General features: G+C 37.5%; 1 protein-coding gene across 5 annotated transcripts in view; it reads left to right on the top strand.

Moving 5' to 3' along the window:
* Nucleotides 1–19,483, top strand: part of TAOK3 (TAO kinase 3) — a 238,801-nt gene that overhangs the window by 28,775 nt on the left and 190,543 nt on the right. Inside the window, exon 1 of one of the 5 annotated variants that reach the window (XM_074205942.1) lies at nt 12,957–13,948. The exons of the other annotated variants lie outside the window; for them this stretch is intronic. The gene's annotated coding sequence lies outside the window, so the exon portion shown is untranslated. Of the gene's footprint in view, nt 1–12,956; nt 13,949–19,483 lie in introns of those variants that run through there. 5 annotated transcript variants of the gene reach the window in all.

The following is a 19,483-nucleotide window of genomic DNA, read 5'->3' as shown; positions in this document are numbered from 1 at the left end:
CCAGTATCTTTACCCAGAAAACTTGAATTGGGGGTCAGAAAGAGTTGGACATGACTGAAAAATGACTGAACTGATTCTTCAAAGATGTCATTGGTGGGCATTCTAGTATAATAACTATTTTAAAGATGAATTCTTAAATCAACAGCCCACTCATCTGCCAGCTCCCAAGCCCCCTTATCTAGAGGTTTTAGGACTGAATGAGGAGGAATGACAAGAAGGCCCTCAGTGTAATTCACTAAGCTTGAAAAAGAATAGTTCTTTTTTGTTTTTGCATTGAGCTTTATTTCCAAATTTCTCTCTACCCTGAACTACCCAGAGAGTTATACTATCACAATAGAATAGAAAAGAATAAGAAATCTGACAATAAATGCAAGAGCTCCTTAAATCTCCTTGTTCTAGAGTAGATTTTTTAAAAATATATCATAATCTTCCTGTTCACAAGTTATTCAAAATTCAATTAAAAAACCAAGTGTTTTTTCTAAATAAATGTATTTATTTTCCAATTATATATATAAATATGTTTCAACATTTATTTTTGTAGAGTTTTTCCCCTTCTTCCCTAAAATAGCAAGTCATTTTATATAGGTTATGAATGTGTGATTGTTAAAGAAACATTCATTAAGCTTCTGTTGTGTAGAAGGTATTGTGCCAAAATGATTTCTTGGTGACTCCCTCAACATGTGAACTCCAGATTTCTTCCTAGTCTTACCCTCCCCTACAGCAGTTTGTCAGATCAAAGCTTTGATTTCTGAAACTACTGTTTAATCCTCTTTAAATTTGCTGGAGGAAGAACTTAATTATAATATTATGTTCATATAGAGGCTATTTCACTGCCAAATCATTAAATACTTGCTTGAGTATTGTGGAGAATTACTTTCTTCCCATTTCTATCCATCAGATACAAAATTGTGTCAAATCAGAACTATGGATTCATAAAGGCAAAGGGAGGTTTTTATTGTATTTACTTTTTCCCACAATATCGATTTATGCTTTCTCCCCCCCCTTAATTTTACTGATTGCATTTTACTTTACAATATAAACATCTCCAGGTTACTCCCACTCTGTGTCTCTTGTAACAGAGTAAAATAATTAGGCAACACTAACAGTGATCTCCTGTGAAAGTATATACAGTAGCCCATATCTAAACTGTAGCACCCCGCTCTTCCTCTGTTTTTATTTCATTTATTTATTTATTTTATTTTATTTATTTATTTTATTTTTTATTAGAAATGTATTTTCTTTCCCTCCTACCCTTCTAACTATTGAAAAAAAGTGAAGAAAGATAAAGTCCTTCTAATAAAGTCCCTCTTGGACTGAATATAAACGGGGTGGGGGGGGAGAGAAGTTGAGAATCTTATTCTGCCCCCAAATGGATCACCTGGAATTGTTTGCTCAATCATTGGTCCTCTGGAATCTGGACTGATCATTGCATTCATTATAGTTCTTAGTTTTCAACTTCCCAACATTATTGTTGTTATATAAATTGTTCTCTAGGTTCCGCTCATTTCATTCTTCAGCAATTCATGCAAGTTCTCAGAGTTGTTCATTTTTATAATATTGGTGTTACAGTACAAATTGTTCTCCTAGTTCTACCTACTTTGCTTTGTAAGAGTTCATTTAAGTCTTTCCCTATCTCTTTGAAATCATCTCTTTCCTCATTTCTTATAGTAGCAAAGTAGCACCTGCCATTAATTATTCAGACTTTCCTCAGTTGGTGGTCAACCATTAGTTTCCAGTTTTTTGCCATAAAAAGAGCTACTATAAATATTTTTGAACATAAAGGACCTTTTCCTCTTTGGGGCATAGACTTAGCAGTCATAGATCTGAATCAAAAGACACACACCATTTGATAAATTTTCTGACTATAATTCTAAATTGCTTTCCAAAATGTTTGGACCCATTCATGGTGTTGACAACAGGGCATCAATTTCCTATAGCCCCACCAACATTTAGCATTTTTCATTTTTGATCATTTTTTGCTGATCCTGGTGGCTGTGCAGTAGAACTTTAAAATTTCTTTAATTTGCTTTTCTCTAATCAGTGGTGATGTGGAACATTTTTTTTCATATAACTATAGATACCCCAAGATTTTTCCCTTGAGAAGCATCTGTCCATTTCCTCAGACCACTTAGTAATGGGAGAATGATACTAAATTTAAATCAGTCCTTTCTATATCTTGAAAAGGAAACTTTTATAGAATGTTGCAAATATTTTCCCCTAGTAAATTGTTTCACCTTTTAATCTGAGTTTTACTGCCTTTATGCATAAAATTTTCAAATTGTATTTAATCAAAATTGACCATTTCTATTTCTTATTATTCATGATCCTTTCTCTATCCATAGATCTGATAGAATATTTTTTTTCTAAGTTTCTCTAATTTGGTTATAATTAGATTCAAATTTGACCTTACTATCTGTGTGACCCTTAACCTCTGTTTGCTTCAGTTCCCTCAGCTATAAAGTAAGGTTGATGATTGCACCTATTCCCTAGGATTTTGTAAGAATCAAATAACAGAATCTAATTGTAAGGTACTTCTAATAGTGACTGGCATATAGTAAACACTATAAAATGTTAGCTTTCATCATCATTATGATCCTCATTAGACTGAGAGCTTCTTGAAGGCAGGACTGTCTTTTACCTTCTTTGTTTCTCAGGTGCTTAACATAGTGTCTGGCACAGTAGGTACTTGATGAATTCACATTGACTGACTGACATGTCTTTTCATAGCTAGGTCACCTATCTATTTGACAAAAACTGATGAGAAAGTTGGGTAGAAGTATGGGGGAAAAAAAGGTAGACTCAACTAATACTTCATGTGGTTCAGTCATTTCAGTCACATCCAAGTCTTCGTAATCTCTACACTTCTCTACATCTTTCACTCATACCCATGTTTCCCTATTTATTGAACCTCATTTGTTTTAAAGGATAAGTACCCTGCCTACCTTCCTCTTGTAGATCATTCTTACCTATCTTTTTTTTTAATTTTCATTTATTTAAGACAATGGAGTTAAGTGACTTGTCCAAGGTCACATAGCTAGACAATTATTAAGTGTCTGACACCAGATTTGAACTCAGGTCCTCCTGACTCCAGGGCTGGGATTCTGTCCACTGAGTCACCTAGCTGCCCCTTACCTATGTCTTTTGATGTTCGTTTTCAAGTATCAAATTGCTTGAGAGTTTTATGATGGACAGATAGACAATTGGGTAGAGCATAGAATCGTTGAGTTAGAGCTAACAAAGGCCTAAGAAACCATTTGTCCCAACACCCTTGTTTTACAGATAAGGAATTGAAACCTAAAAAGGTTAAGTGACATACTCAGTCACACTGGTATTAAGTAGCCAAGCTGGGATTCTAATGAAGAACCTTTAATGCTAAACCTGCAACCTTTCCAAAGTTCCAAGCTGCCTCTCCAAACTACTGCTGCAGATGAGGTGATGGATGTGTCAAGAGAGTGAGCCTCCATTTTAGCCATCCAGTTAGTGAACACCCTAGAGTCAACATTCCTGGGCCTATATGACTGTCTTTAGCAAATCTAGGGGTCTTTGTATTATTTTGGAAATCATTATCTTGTCTTGTCAAAAATGGACATCCTTTTGGGAAATTATTATGTCATCAAGTGGGAATTCTCCTAGGACAAACTGACATTTACAATGAATTTTAAAGCTCACAACTCATTAACCTGCATTCTCTCATTTGAACTTCACTACAACTCTGAAGTAGTTGCTAGGGTAGTGATCATGCCCATTTTTGATATGAGAAAACAGATAAAGAGAGGTCAGGTGAGTTGAATTGACCCCATTCATCTAGGCAGAATACAAAAGCAGGATGCAAACCTAGTTTCTCCAGATTCCAATCCCAAGCCTGGGAATATAGTTAGTTAATTAGAGAGTTGATCCTGGAAAGATGATTTGCACCATCATTAGGCTAAGCATAGTATATCTCCTGGAAGGGATTGGTCCTGGTCCTAATACTGTTTAACATTTTCATTAATGACTTAGATGATTGTAAAAGAATATACTCATTATCTACTGGTGACAACTAGTCAACATGTTGAACCAGATTAAAATTTAAATTAATCTTGAGCAGGAAAGGGAGTGTATGCCTATTAACCAGCACAAGCTCATTAAGGACACAAATAGGGAAATGTGACTACAGAGCAAAAACAAATCATGAAAATATTTAAGATGGAGCTGCCTTGAGTTTGAAAACTCATGGCAAAAAGAGATTTAAAGTTCAGTGGGTCACCAGTCAAGCAGCAAGCTTCTATTAAGTACAGCAGATTCTGTCCCAGGGACTATGCTAAGCCCTGAGGATACAAAGAAAGGCAAAAAGCACTGTCCTTTTTCTCAAAGAGCACAAGGTTCAGTGGGGGGAAACAAAAACAACTACATACATAGAAGATATATATATATATATATATATGGAAAGTAATCTCAGGGGAATCATGGCAGAGGAACCAGTTCTTCACCCTTCATTTTTGAAGAGGACCAATGGCCTCAGCATCTCATACAACCCAGAAAGAATCAGTTAAGGCCTTCTATAGAAGATGGGATATGATCTGTGTCTTGAAGGAAGTTAAGGAAACCAAAGGAAATGAAGCCCAGAAAACCATTCCACATGTGTAGGAACAGGCCAAGAAAATGGAGATGTGTTAGGAAGAGCAAGTTGTTGGTATGACCTGATCATAGAGTACATGGAGGAGAGGTAAGGATAAGAAGGGGGTCAGGTAGTAGAAAGTTTTAAACACCAGAAAATGTGGTGTTTTGACCCAATATTTTGACCCTAAAGGTCATAAGGACCCATGAAGGTCCTTGAGACATCAAATGAGGGAGAGACGTGCTCAGATCAAAGCTTTAAGAAAATTCATTTTGGAAACTGAGCTATAGAATTGGAGTAAGGAGAATCAATTAGCAGGCTGTTGGAGTAGTCCAAACAAGGATTGGTGAGGACCTGAATTACAGTGATGACAGCGTGAGTAGAGAAGTAGCCTTCAATTAATAAGGGAGAAACAACAGTGCCATGATTGAGCCATGGTGATCTCTTGGATGAATATTTAGATGCATGACAATTTCAAGACATTTTCTTTTGTCAGAGAAGCTACTTTGGAAATTTTTTTTCCCAGTATGGTATTAAAATATGGATCATTTTGGGATTAGGAAGTTTGAACTTGTCATTCATCTTATCTGAAAAAAGTCAGGCAAGCAGTACTGTCTCCTAAACTAGATTCCCCTCTCTTATCAAAATTTGAAGATAGTAGTATGGAGTTGCAAGGTGCCACCTACACTGTCTCACTTGTAAATCTTTGGGCTAGCCTTGTACCAAAGAAAGATGAATGATGAAGTTTGGACAGCCATTCTACAGCTGCCCCCCAAACAGGCATGTGTGTTGGGTTTTCAGGATCCATCAAACAAATTTTGCACTTAGTGGGTCTGCCTCTCATAAAATAAAATGTACTTCTGTCTTATATTTAATTACCTAGAGATTCACTTTTTCTTTATAAGAATCATGAGGTATTCCATACATAGGAAGAAGTTTTAGAAAAATATTTGGAGGCAGACAGAAGTTTGGAACTAGAGATGTCAACATAAGGAAAAATAAAATAGTACATGTGAGTAAGTAAAGTCTCTCTTAAAAAACAGAACCCCTAGGGGCAGCTAGGTGGCACAGTGGATAGAGCACTGGCCTTGGAGTCAGGAGTACCTGAGTTCAAATATAACCTCAGACACACCTAGCCCCGTGGCCTTGGGCAAGTCACTTAACCCCATTTGCCTTGCAAAAAAAAAGAACTAAAAAAAAACCAGAACCCCAACAACCCTAAACAGTTAGGGAGCAGTGGATAGAGCACTGGACTTAGAGATTGGAAGACTTGAGTTCAAATGCAGCCTCACATAGTTCTTGCTGTTTGATCCTAGGACAAGTCACCCAACCTCTGTTTTCCTTGATTTCCTCAGTGATAAGAGCAGTTAAGTGGTGGAGTAGTTAGAGCCCTGGACCTGGAATCAGGAAGATTCATCTTTTTGAGTTCAAATCCAACCTTAGACATTTCTTGGTTGTGTGAACCCGTGTAAGTCTTTTAACCCTGTGTGCCTCAGTTCATCTATAAAATGAGCTGAAGAAGGAATTGGCAAATCACTCTAGTGTCTTTGTCAAAAAAGACCCCAATTGGGATCATGAAGAGTCAAACACAACTGAAAAATGATTGAACAACAAAAACCTCAATTTTAAAATGGGGATAATATCAGAGCTGCTACTTTCCAGGCTTGTTGTGAGGATCAAATAAGATAATTTTCATTAAAAGTGCTTTGTAGGGGCAGCTAGGTGGCATGGGGTGGCTAGGTGGCACAGTGGATAGAGCACTGGCCCTGGAGTCAGGAGGACCTGAGTTCAAATTTGACCTCAGACACTTAATGATTGCCTAGCTGTGTGGCCTTGGGTAAGCCACTTAACCCCATTAGCCTTGCAAAAACCTAATACAAACAAACAAACAAACAAAAAACCTCAAAGTGCTTTGTACAATGTCTAGTACAAAAGAGGCACTCTATAAATCTTAGCTCTTATTAATCAGTTAAGGTGCAAAGTGACCTATAGAATCCATTCTGTCTCCCTATGAGATATTTTTCTTAGCTGACTTAAGGGATATGCTTTATGGGGAGAATGGGAGATTTGTTCAGAATGAACTTCTGTGTCCAAACAAAATGTATCCATTTTTTTTTTAAGTCAGAGCTGATGTCACCATCTAAACATTTGAAAGAAGAAATCATCACTGGGGCAGGGGAAAAAAAAAACCAACACAAGCCTTCATCCAGGAGATTCGCTAAATCATTGTTTTTTTTAATGCTCAGAAAAAGTCAAGTCCTGGGTGGGAATGGAATATTTGAACCCCCAATCATGTGTCGGAAAGAGAGCCTAGGATTCATAGTCCTTGTGTGCTCTTTACAAAACTATCCACTAGTCTTCTTTAAGCATTTACTTGAAGCTGCAATTTTTGATTCTGAAGGCTCATTCTAGGTCAGGTTTTTCACACAGTGGTTTACTTTGAGATAATATATAAAGAGTTTTATAAACCTTAAAGTATTACATAAAATGCATAATATTACAATAATTGTATATTTTATTATACTCCTGCCCTAGTATCTTGCAAGGAACAGATAATGAATATTTCTTCCTTAATTCTAGCAAGTCTTTCAAGTCTTTTGTCGAGTGCTGCCTATTGGTAAAATGGAGTGCTCCAGGACTCTGAATTTATATTAATTGATTTGGACTTTCCTTCACAGATTTTGCCTCTGTTTAACTGCTATCTAGAAATTACCCACAGGCCACAGAAGAAGCCAGTGTACAATACATACATGTATACAAATCCATCCTAGGAGAACTCTTTGTTAGCAGCCTTGATAATGTAGATATGTCAGAAAAGCCAACAACCTCCAAGGCTGAAAAATGCCCAAGTAAAATATTAGTACCTGTTTGTTTGTATTGTTGGCAGGACTGGGGATCCTTAGCCATCATTTCTCATTTTAGAGTGCCAGTTGTAAGTGTCCCACACTTATTCTACTCGTTCGGGAACATTTTTATGTATAGCAACATTTAGAATCCTGGATGATGGATGAGGATGAAGATGATAATGATGATATCTTATGATTATTATTGATTATAATGACTTGGATTATTATAAATTGCATTTATGTTACACTTTAAGGTTTCCAAAATGTTTTCTATAAGTTATCTCATTTGATCCTTACAACAACACACAAATATGTGACATATTTGCTATGATTATCCCCTTTTTTGCAAATGAATAAATTGAGGGAAGAGATTTGTTCAGAATTAACTTTTGTGTCCAAACAAAATGTATCAAATTTTTTTTAAAGTCAGAGCAAATTTAATAGCTTGTCCAAAATCAAAGTAAAGCAGAATTCAAACTCAGGTCTTTCTTGGACAAAATCTATCATTCCTCTAGTCTTTTTTTTTTTTACATCATTCTAGTGGTCCTTTGGGGATATCAGAGGAAATGTTAACTTTACCAAGTCTGGTTCTACGTGAATTAAAAGCCATTTCATATTACAATAATGTATGGATCTACAAGTCCGCCCACTGACTGATTCCCCATGTTTGCCCCCTCATACAAAACAATGACATAATATTTTTAAAGCAGCTAAGCTACAACCTAGTGATTGTTTCCAGTTTTAAAACTCTCTGGTAATAGGCTTAAGTTACAATAGTGAAAGAAAGACAACCACAATAGTTCATAATTAAGACAAGGAGAAGAGTAATGAACATGTTAACACAAGTACTTGAGAGATTTTTGCTATTGCTTTAGTGGACATCCTTGATTAATATTTTATTAGGGCAAATATTAAGTTCAGATGAGGTAATTAGAGTAAGTAGTTTAAACAACATGGGTGGGGTTCGGAGGGAGGCAGATTATCTCTGTTTGAGCCCTTCTCCAGATCATCAGAGCCCTGAAAAAAAATCACTTCATTGTCCCCTGAGACAAGGCAGATTTCAACCTGTGTACAGTGGTGGTAGAAACATGCTGGCATGGAACAGTTATTGTCAAGGACTCCATCTTGTTATAGAAGAAACCTTATCATGGGTGGTCAAAGTTCATTCTCTGGATGTGTTTATGACTTGGCCTACTTCCTGAAATGACCAACAAAGTAGAGCATGTTCCAATAAAACAGACAACTGTCTAGTATGAACTTGACTTTGAGAGTGCTGTTAAATGTATTCAGATGCACCCTCTGGGTTTCTGTCAGCTCCAAGATGGCCCTTCAGGATTAGCTTTGACTGGGATATTTTCTTGGTTCATCTCTTAAAATATCTTGACCCCCAAGTCAAAGTAAGATTATTTATTAAGGATCCATTATGTTCAAGGCAAATAAAAAAACAGTCTGCGAGCCTACAAGAAAATCACTACGAATAAACAAGATAGATGCAGGATAAATTGGAGATAGTCTTGAAGGAAAGGCACTAAGACTGAGAAGGATGGGGATCCAGATTTGTTTGCCAACTGACTATGGTCATATCCTAATTGGTTTCAGTTAGGTCTCATTTGCATATAGGATGATGAGAGTGCTAGCTTGTAAACTGGAAACCTGGCTTAGACTACTTTTCCTCTATGGTGACATATACTCTTCCTTTCTAAAGATGGAATATCTAGCCCTCTTGATCTCTTGGCAACAAATAATGGCTGAAAACTCCTAGTTCACATTCTGAAAGTTTTCGGCTTTTATCTCATAGAAATCTTTGACAAAATGAGTTGCTTCAGAAGTACCAACTTCAGATTAATGAATGAAAATAAGTTTTCTGTATGCAAATCGATGCCAAACCTTGTTGATTCTATCCCCATGATGTCATTTACATTTGTCCCCTTCGCTCCTCAGTTCAGATTTTCAACACTCTCCTCTCATGAATTTTTGCTGGAGTTCCCTCTTGGGTACCCTGCCTCATTTCTCCCCTTTCTAATGCATTCTCCATTCAGGTGCCAAAATAATAATCTTAAAGCCCAGATTTGACCATGTTATTTCCCTGCTAAAGATATTATGGTGACTGGTCTCCAGGATGAAATCAATCAAGAAAAAAAAGATTTATTAAGCTCTTTAGTATGTCAGGAATTGTCTAGAATTCAAAGGTAAAAACATTCCCAGCCCTCAAGACCTCAAAGGGGAGATGGTATGTAAATATAGGTCCATACAGGATATTTATAGAGCAAATGTAAAGTCATCTCAGAAGAGAAGTAGTAGTACTAGTGGCTACGTCTGGGGTAATGTGGTGAATAGCAAAGACTTTCTTCTGGCTTTTAAATCCCTTCCTAATTAGTTTCCAATTTGTAGAACAAGGAAGGTTGGCCTTGAGAATCAGGGAGACCTGAGTTCAAATCCTCCCTTAGTCACTTACTAGACATTTACTGCCTCATACTTACCATATGACTCTGGGTAAGTCATTTAAATGCTCTGTCTACCTCAGTTTCTTCGATTGAGAAGTGAGGATAATAGCTTCTACATCACAAGGTTGTTGTGGAGATAGAAAATATCTGTAGTTCAGTGTCTAACATAGTAGGCACTTAATAAATCCTTCTTAAGCTTTTTTGTCTCCTTCCCTTCTTTTTTTTTTCCCCTCCTTCCATCCTTGCTTTCCTTCCTTTTTTCTCCCCCTCTCTCTCCCTCTTGGTGAAATATGTAAGTCTCTAAGATTAAAGTCTGCAGAGAAGTTGCCAGCCTTCATGAATGAAGGAATTTTCTTGCCTAGGAATGCCTTCTACCAATGAAATCATAGGGCAGCCCCCATCCCCTATAGATTTTTCAATTTGCTTATCATTAAACACCCACTATGTGTTCAGCACTCTACCAGCCACTGTGGGTGAGGCCAAACATAGTGACCATTGTCCTCAAATAGTTCAAAAGACCTATCTTTTCTCCCTGGAGAGCAGATCTCCAATGCCTAGGCAGACAACTACCTAAGGTAGTATGTGTAATTTCTAGATTGAGTGGAACAGACCCTCCAAACTCCAACCATTTGGAGAAGGGATAGAGGTTAGTGTGGGCTGGAGTAGTCGGTGATATGAAGGGCCTTATTGCACAAAATTGCAATCTTGATTCATTCAGATTCAAGAAAACATAAAACGAGTTGGTTGCCCTTCATGATGTCTCCAAGTGATTTCAGGTTGCTTCTGCACTGGCATTCACAAAATATTAAAAGAACCAAGGCCTCTGGCATGTTGGATAATAGGTAGATCCTCTATGAAGGATGTATGAAAAGTCACAGATAAGGATCCCACCACAGAAGAAGGCTTGGATGTATTGTATTGGAAGCTACACCAGTGGGAAAAGGCATCTATACCCCTGGGCTCTAGGACCCGTTAAAATATGTCTTCCGTAAAACCTTCAGAAGTATAGTGATTACAAATTCCCCTGTGGGAATTTACCAATAGGACTCAACTACAGAAAGTAAAGATGGATAGTATGATTTAAAAGTTAGAAGGGTCCCCGGCCTCCAAAACATCATTTCCTAGTGACTGAAATTCCATCAATTAGAGATTTATTCCAAAAATCAACAGCCTCTTTTAACAATGCAAATATGAGTGAAATACAGTACTCACTTATCTGTAATTATTCAATTAATTTGTGCTTAAACAGATGGCTGGGCTTTTGAAGCCTGGCCAGCACCTTGAAGTCATGGGAGTTTAAGAGGTGGGGAGCAGATGAGGAAGTCAAGGTGGCGTCTGGGGAGCAGAGGGCCCTCCCCAAGCCAAACCTCACCTACTTGTCAGTTTTGTTTAGCACTAGCACTATTTGCAGAGGTGTTGGGAAAGTCCTCACATTTCAAATATTTAATTGGATTTTAAATGAGGTCCCGTAGAAGACCAAGCACACATAAAAGAAGCTTAGAGGAAGGGAACAGGGACTGGATCTTCACTAGGCTACAGAACTCCAGGTGATGAAACTCCCTCTGTTAATCTAAGTCATCGCCTTCTCTGTAGGTTAGAATTGGAAAGAGAGCTTGTAGCTCAAAGAAATAAAATGTCTTGTTGAGTCACATGGCCAGTATGTGTCAGAGGTCAAAATGGAAACTGGTTTTCCCTGGCTTCAGTGCCAGCTGTCCACCCACTACCCTAGGATGGGGGAAAAACAACCAAAAAAAAAAAACCCAACAGTAAAACCTGGGCTATCTGAAACCCTTGAGAAATTAGTGGTTATGGATTATTGTAGGAAAATAGGAAAGATAGGAAGGAAGGGAGGGAGAAAGAGAGAGAAAAAGAAAAAAAGATGAGAGGGGAGAGAAGGGAATGAGAAGAGAAGAAAGGAGACAAGGAAGGAAGGGGAGGGAGCAGAGGGAACGAGAGAAGGAAAAAGAGGGAGAGAAGGGAAAAAAGGATGAAGGAAAGAATAAAGGAAGGGAGGGAGGGAGGATTTGTTAAATACCTACTATATCTGGGAAATAGATGCTGTTATCACTACTATTTTCTACATGAGAAAACTGAGGCACACAGAAGTTAAAAGACTGCCCCAGGGCCACATAGTTCAAAAGCATCTGATACTGGAAAAGATGAAGGATCTTCTTGGTGTTAATTATTTTGCCATTTACCTACACCATCTTGGAAGAGATGCAAAAATGATAGAGCCTGACAATTTGTACTCATTCCACTCAAGAAGTTTACAAGTTCCTTACTCATTGTGGGTTGGACAACAGCCCCAAGAGACTCTTTGCACTCTCAGAGAGCTACAGTCTAAAGAAAATGTGTGATAAGGAAGATGGATTTCCCTCTCCTTGCATCCTTCAGCTGAAGGAAAGATTTAAATCTTTCCTTAAGCACTAACCAGATGCCTCTAGATGGAGGGGTGAGTTTCTCTAGTATTGGGCTTTTAAAAAGTGTCTAGAATTAAAATAACGAGTGGGGAAAGAAAGAATCCTGCAGGACAGGTTTATTAAGAAAAACAAAGGTGAAGCAGAATAGCATGTTAGAAATCATACTTTGCAATTAAAGCATGACTAAATGGAGTCTAATAGTGCTGACAGGAGGCATAGAAAGAAATTGATAGAAAGACAACATTTGGGGGGAAATTTTGTCTCTGTTTCTAATTTTTGCCTATTAGACTGCTAGCAATTTGCATTTAAAAAAATCATCCCCATTTTAAACACTATTTGTGCATATCAGTTGGTGAGGACAGAAATCCTAGACCTACATACCTGTAAAATAATAATAATACCAAGCCTTGAATTGTTCCTTTTCCCTTTTCAAAGCATTTTCCCTTGTAATTTTTCATTATTTCTCCCTCTGTTTAGTAATCAGAAGCTAGATAGGCTTAGTTTTAAATGTTTTAGTACATTTTAAGTATTAGTATGCATTTATTATATTATAGTACATTTATACATAAGTAAATATTTATATTAATGTATTTATATATTATTATATATTATAAATCATATATCATATATAAGGATATAGATTAGTGTATGTTTAAATTGTCTAGTTTTAAAGAAAACAGAACAGAAAGCCAAAGCACCTTTATTTTCCAAACTTTTTGTCCTTCCTCTTAAACTACTTTTTAATGAACTACACTACATTTATTTTCTTTACATTTATTCCCTATGCGCGCGCGCGCACACACACACACACACACACACACACACACACACACACACACACACACACACACACCCTTACATTGGTATAGATCCCTCTGTTGCCTCTGTTGCAATGGTGACTAACATATAGGCTGAATAAAATTTTGGTTGATTGATTGGTATTTGGGATTTGGATTTTCTTTTTTGCCCTTTTAAACTATTTGGCTTTGATTACTCATCAGAAAATAATCTGGAATGAGCAAGATAATTTTTTCTCCCTCTGCAATATAAAATGAGACTTTAAGTCTTTGAATGGAGTTGGAGTTGTTTATCACAGATAGGCGTCTAGTGGATGGCAGTTGAAGCATCGATGAGATCAATTCCAAATTGTTGTTTTCATACCAAAGGAAACAGATGTCACCCTTTTTCATAATGCTAATGGCAGTTCGCAACTCATGAACCCCATAAAGATAAATGAATGCTGTCAAACCAAGGGATCTTTGGTCACTGAGACTGGTTCTTATCCATCTCTCCCCCCACCTTCGTTCATTTTCTTACCCTATCCCTCCTCTATCCATCTTTAAAAAAAAAAAAAGTTATAGCACACACCAAAAGTTGAATAAGGTCTCATATTCCGTTCTGGGTTAATGTTGTAATCTTCATGTGCTGCTGTGGGCTGTACTTCCTCTCTGTGACCCTGCTTCCTCTTTACCCAACTACCAAATGCAGCCAGATAAGCCATTATCATGACTATCTGGAGAGTACAGAGCAGGCTTGTGTCTTGATACTTTACTTCTTTGGGGAACACAAAACGCTCCTTGGAAAATATGGGAAACGAAACTTTGTATTCCTTCCAGTGACAAGCACAGTGCTTCTCAACCAGTAGGTGCTTAATAAATGTTTGATGTTTGGGGGTGAAATTGGATTTGAGTGAGGGGGAACTAGGTTAAGTCCTCACTTTCTCCTCCAGAGCCATCTGGGTCCAGTGGCCAGTTATGAATCAGGACGACTGGAGATGGCCCTGGATGTGAGGTGGTCAGGGCTAAGTGACTTACCCAAGGTCACACAGCTAGTAAGAGTCAAGTGTCAGAGACCAAATTTGAACTTAGGTTCTCCTGACTACATCACCTAGCTGTGAGGGGGCTATAAACACCTATGAAATTACTTTTGAGTTTCATTTGACTTTCTTCCCTTGTAAAATCAGAGACTTCAGATGGATAAGTTCTAACATCCCTTTCCAGCTCTAAAATTTTAGGATTTAACAATGGGAAGATATCATGATCCATATTACACAAAGGTTTGTTGGATTTCTTTTTTTTTTTTACTTTCACTGGTTGTGAAAAGGACAGTAGCTCTTTACTTCATAACATAGGAACAGTACAAAGAAAATGGGTGATGAAGCAGCTTTATTTCCCTCTACTATATCCACCAACTGACTGAAAGATTAGAGCAAGTACTAAGACAAAATAGACACCTCCCTGAAGAGATTTTTGTTTTGTTTTTGCGGGGCATGGGATTAAGTGATTTGCCCAAGGTCACACAGCTGGGTAAATTATTAAATTCTGAGGCCAGATTTGAACTTAGGTCCTCCTGACTACAGGGCTAGTGCTCTATCCACTGTGCCACCTAGCTACCCCTGAAAAGATGTTTTTAATAGCTAGTATTTATTAAGACTTCACTTTGCAACAGGCACTATATGCTAGGCTCTTTACAAATAGTATCTCATTCCATCTTCACAAATATTTCATTTAGTCTTCACCACAACCCTATGAGGTCGGTGCTTTTGTTATCCTCATTTTATAGATGAGGAAACAGAGGCAGAGCAAGGTTAAGGGTCACAGAACTAGGATATATCCGAGGCTGGATTTGAACTCAGGTCTTCTGGACTCCAGGTCTAATAAGACATTGAGAGGCCTAGGTGTTTTTCTTTCCTTGTTTCATAGGCTAAGCTGAAATGTGGAAATGTTTTATCGACAAGTCCAAGGATTGCATTGTTCTGTCTTCAAGAAAGATACAGATTGTCCCCATTCTGACTTCTTGTGCTCAGCACACACTTCTTCACTCAATACCCTTAAAAACCATTTTCATGTTTGATTTCATGGAGAACATATTCTTTTTAGTAAGAATGGATAAAGCTGGGACAGCTAGGTGGGTTCAATGGATAGAGTCAGGAGGACCTGAGTTCAAATCCAGTCTCAGATACTTAAAAATTACTTCACTATATGCCCTTGGGCAAGTCTCTTAACCCCACTACCTTGCAAAAAACACCCCCCCAAAAAAATTAATGGATAAAAACCAGACTTGTATGACATCTTAGGGAAGGCATATTGTCGTGGGTACTAGACCTGGAATGTCAGCAGTATATGGAACTTTAAAAAAGGGATTCCCTCTACCAAAGTATGTTGGTAGCTTGGAGACCTACAGAGTATTTGTCTATGGTACTTCCTAAGCGTCCTCCTGGTTTGGGGGCCAGCTTTCTGTTCATGGCAGTGGTAGTCATGAAATCTTAAATAATTCACAACACAGTGGGTTCTTATCCGTCTGGTGTGTCATGGAAATTGGGTGAAGCCCTTGGTCTATTTCTCTGGATGATATCTTTTAAATGTATACAGAGGATGACAGAGGAAACCTAATTTGTTCAAATACAGCTATGAAAAAGTTTGTGGTTGTAGTTTTTATTATGGACCTCACATTAAGAGCCCCTGGTCAAGAGGAAGGCCCCTGGCAAGCTCAAAATGGAAAGCTATGGATATGAAATGGAAAGTTGTAGAAATATTAGTTAAGGGAGGAGGGACAGGGAGCACCTAGTCACATCTGCAGAATGGATCCTATTTTTATAGAGCTCCTACTGGATGCCAAGCCCTGGGTTAAATTTGATCCTCACAACAATCCTAGGAGGGAGATGGTGTTATTTTCCCTATTTTAGAGATGACGATGGTAATGATAGTGATAGTGATGGTGATGATCCTGGTGATGGTGAAGATGATGATGATGATATAATGGTGATACTGATGGTGATAATGATGATAGTGGTTTACATTTACATTCGACTTACTTTGTGCCAAGTCCTTATTATCATATTTCATCCTCATAACATCTATCAAACAGTAATGGTAATCACTCCCATTTATATTGTTTTAAGCCCTGCCAAGTATCCACATATCAAAAGATGGCATAATTTTAAAATGTCCCAACTTCTTAAAATATTTTATCCAAGAATCTACAGTTGTGTTTTTCATCCAAGATTCTATAGATCAAATTAATTTGTCTCTGATGAAAGAAAAGAGCTTTGATTTTTAGTAAGTATTGCTGTAACTCTTTTTCTAGGAGAAAAGTGCACCACCGAATAGCTAATGGGTTGCCCCCCACTTAATACTTAAAGAAATACCAGGACATTTTTCTTTTTCTTTTTTTCTTTCTTTTTTCCCCCCCTCTAAGAAATAGCTCTAAATTAATGGCAGAGGTAGAGAGTGCATTGCCTTTCTGGAACCAGTTATGAAAAGCTGCCCAATTTCCTTGCAACAACTGGGCTGCAACACCTATCCCATCGTAGTTATGGCCCAGGTGACAGGATCCATTTACTGCCTGTATATCTTGATGAAGTTTCTCCTGGGTTCATTTTCTAGCTCCTTGAAATGTCACCCCCAGGTTCATATGCCATGCAACCAAATTGGAGTGAGGTATAGTTTTGTGCTCCTCTCCTGCCCTTGTTATTCCAAACTGTGGAGGTTTATTTTGAGCTCTTTTCCACTTAAAAAAGGGTAGAGAGGATGAGCTTCTCCTCCAACTAAGTCAGAGTCCTAGAGTACAGCAGAATATTGTATCCTCAGGATAGAAAACTCACTGTTCCAACCCCATTAACTATAAAAATTGATTTGTAGAGTACACATCCCTTGCACTGCTCAGAATTCTGGGAGATGCACAGACCTTAATCTTAATAAAATGTTTTCTTTACTCAGTTATGTTTAAGAGAAAAATAAATGCCAAAATAAATTATGAGAATCAAAGCTTCTGCACATAGGAATCAACTTTATCATGACTTTCTTGACAGAGAAAGTGTATCCTGGACTGCCCCATGTTAGCTTTGGGGCTAATCATTCCATCTACTCCGAGAACCAAATCACATTATGCCTATGGAGGAAACAGAAAGCATTCTCCATCAGATTTTGAAGATCACTTTCATATAACCATTGTTTTATTTTATTTTATTTTTGAAAAAATTATTTTCAATTCAGGGAACAAAACAAGCATTTCCATAATGCAGTACATTAAAAAAGATGACTGCACATGAAACTGCAAATCTACAGTGTAAAAATTACTATTCCCTCCAAATATACAACAAAGTTACCATGTAAATTTCTTTTTTTCCTTCCCTTTCTCTAGCTCTACCCTAGAGATGACTAACATTAAACACAAATAAATAATATGTGTAAAATTATTCTATACATACCTCTATCAGTTCTTTCTCTGGTTGTAGATAGTGTCTTTCTTCATATGTCCTTTATTTTTTTTTAGGTTTTTACAAGGCAAATGGGGTTTAAGTGACTTACCCAAGGCCACACAGCTAGGTAATTATTAAGTGTCTGAGGTCGGATTGGAACTCAGGTCCTCCTGACTCCAGGGTTGGTGCTCTATCCACTGCGCCACCTAGCCACCCCTATATGTCCTTTATTTTTAATTGGGGTATTTATAGTAGTCAAAATGACTTAGTCACTCAAAGTTGTTCTTAAAACAATATTATTGCTACTGTATACAATATTTCCTTGGTTCTGCTCACTTTGCTCTTCATCATTTCCTGCAAATCTTTCCATGCCTTTCTAAGGGCAATGAGCTCATCATTTCTTATAGTATAATAGCTATAAGAGTATAATAGCATTTCAATCATATACTATAATTTATTTAATCATTTCTTAATCAAATTCAATTAAAACTTTTATTTTAAGAGGAAATAACCTGCAGAGATGAAATCAGGTACCAAAGGACATATAGGTTAGCATGCATATGTATTTGTTTAATCATGGAGAAGATAAAATTAAATTTTTAAATGCTAGCAATTTTACATTTTGCTTCAATTTGAAAGCCATTACAAATTTTCTTACCAAAAAGAAAAAAAAAAAAAACCACCTTGTAATTTACTTAAAATATATTCCCTTAGGGCAGCTAGGTGGCACAGTGGATAGAGCACCAGTCCTGGAGTCAGGAGGACCTGAGTTCAAATCCGGCCTCAGACACTTAATAATTACCTAGTGTGTGACTTTGGGCAAGTCACTTAACCCCATTGCCTTGCAAAAAAGAACAAAACAAAACAAAGAATATGTTTCCTCATATCAATGGAGAGTATGGATTGCTCAGCCTCATTTTCTGAGAAGGATTCTCTAGCTGAGATTTACCTTTTATATTGAAAGAAGAAACTATAGATTGATTTTAGTAATAGAAGAATTAGTATAGGAAAGGGAAAGGAATAAGCATTTGTATAGTGCCTATCATGTGCTAGGCACTCTGCTAAGAGCACTCACCTGAGTTCAAGTCCTGCCCCAGACCCTTACTACTTGTATGATCTTGGGCAAATCACTTAACCTTGATTGCCTCAAATCCAGGGTCATCTGATCTATGTCTGGCCATTGGACCCAGATGGCTCTGGAATTAAGATGGTAACTTAGCAGAACCTTGCCCCATCTCCCACACTCAAATCTAATTCATGTGCATGCCTTGGCATCACCTCCCTGATGTCATGGTCTTCTTTGAAAACAAAGGCCAAACATCATCATTATCTTCATCATCATGATTATTACTTCTTTTGATCCTCATAGCAACCCTGTGAGTTAGATGTTTTTATATTATTCCCATTTTAAACTTGAAGAAACTGAGGCATACAGAGATTCAATAACTGCTTAGGACCACACAATAAGTGTCTGAGACCAGATTTAGACTCAGTTCTTCCTGACTCCAGACCTCATGCTTTATCCATTGTGCCACCAGCTATATCTAAAAGGGAATAGAGCAAACATTTATTAAGAATTTACCAAAAACTAAACAAAAAGGGGAGCAGCTAGGTGGCGCAGTGGATAGAGCAGCTGCCCTGGAGTCAGGAGGACCTGAGTTCAAATCCGGCCTCAGACACTTAATAATCACCTAGCTTTGTGGCCTTGGGCAAGTCACTTAACCCCAATGCCTTGCAAAAGAAAAACCCTAAAAAACAAAAAAGAATTAGCTGTGTGCTAAGGGCCTTGCATATGTTATCCCATCTAAAAAAAATAACATCTTACAAATTAATTTAAAGTTTTGAAAGATAGATATCAGACAAAAGACTATAGCTTTTAAATTTGGAACAAGACCTTCATGCTTAGAGGCAGTGGATGGTGGAAAAGTAATGGGCATAGTGTTTGATAGACCTGAGTTCAAATTTTGTCTCAGAAA

Source organism: Macrotis lagotis, chromosome X (genome assembly GCF_037893015.1).
Source record: "Macrotis lagotis isolate mMagLag1 chromosome X, bilby.v1.9.chrom.fasta, whole genome shotgun sequence".
Taxonomy (NCBI): Eukaryota; Metazoa; Chordata; class Mammalia; order Peramelemorphia; family Peramelidae; genus Macrotis; species Macrotis lagotis.
This window is presented reverse-complemented; position numbering and strand designations above follow the sequence as displayed.